Genomic DNA, 571 nt, shown 5'->3' with positions numbered 1-571 from the left:
CTTAAAGTTGTATAAGTAAGATTCGATTTTTGTTAAATTTTTCAAACCAAGTCTAGCCATGCTTAATCACCAATAATTTTAAAATGATAACAAAATAAAATATGGAATCAATAAGAGTTAGGACATTTTCCGTGGCAATCATTATCAGGGTTGCCAGATCTCCCCCATAAGATGGTCCCGCAATTTTATTTCACAATCACAAGACACACAGACCTCTTTACTGCAAAACTCCCTGATTTAAATATCTCATATTAAAAATTTTAAATATTATTTAAACGCAGCATCTGTTTAATTTTATAATTACATTTTAAAAATAGTCTGGTTTGTTTAGTGAATAAACAAATAATTTCCTCTTAGTCACCGTAAATAAAGAAATATCAGAAACATTCGTCTTCCTAATAAAGGTTAATTGTTGATAAATATATTTATAACAAAATAAGAGCCACCATTTATCTTTATTCTGTAAATAAACTTTTGGATATACCTAAAAGTATATATATAATATTCGTAAATATTAAATAAATAAGAAGGGTTCACCTAATATGAGGTAATATTTGTAGTTTGTGCATGT

The sequence above is a fragment of the Gordionus sp. m RMFG-2023 genome, chromosome 1 (genome assembly GCF_954871325.1).
Source record: "Gordionus sp. m RMFG-2023 chromosome 1, tfGorSpeb1-WG-v2, whole genome shotgun sequence".
NCBI lineage: Eukaryota > Metazoa > Nematomorpha > Gordioida > Chordodea > Parachordodidae > Gordionus > Gordionus sp. m RMFG-2023.
This window is presented reverse-complemented; position numbering follows the sequence as displayed.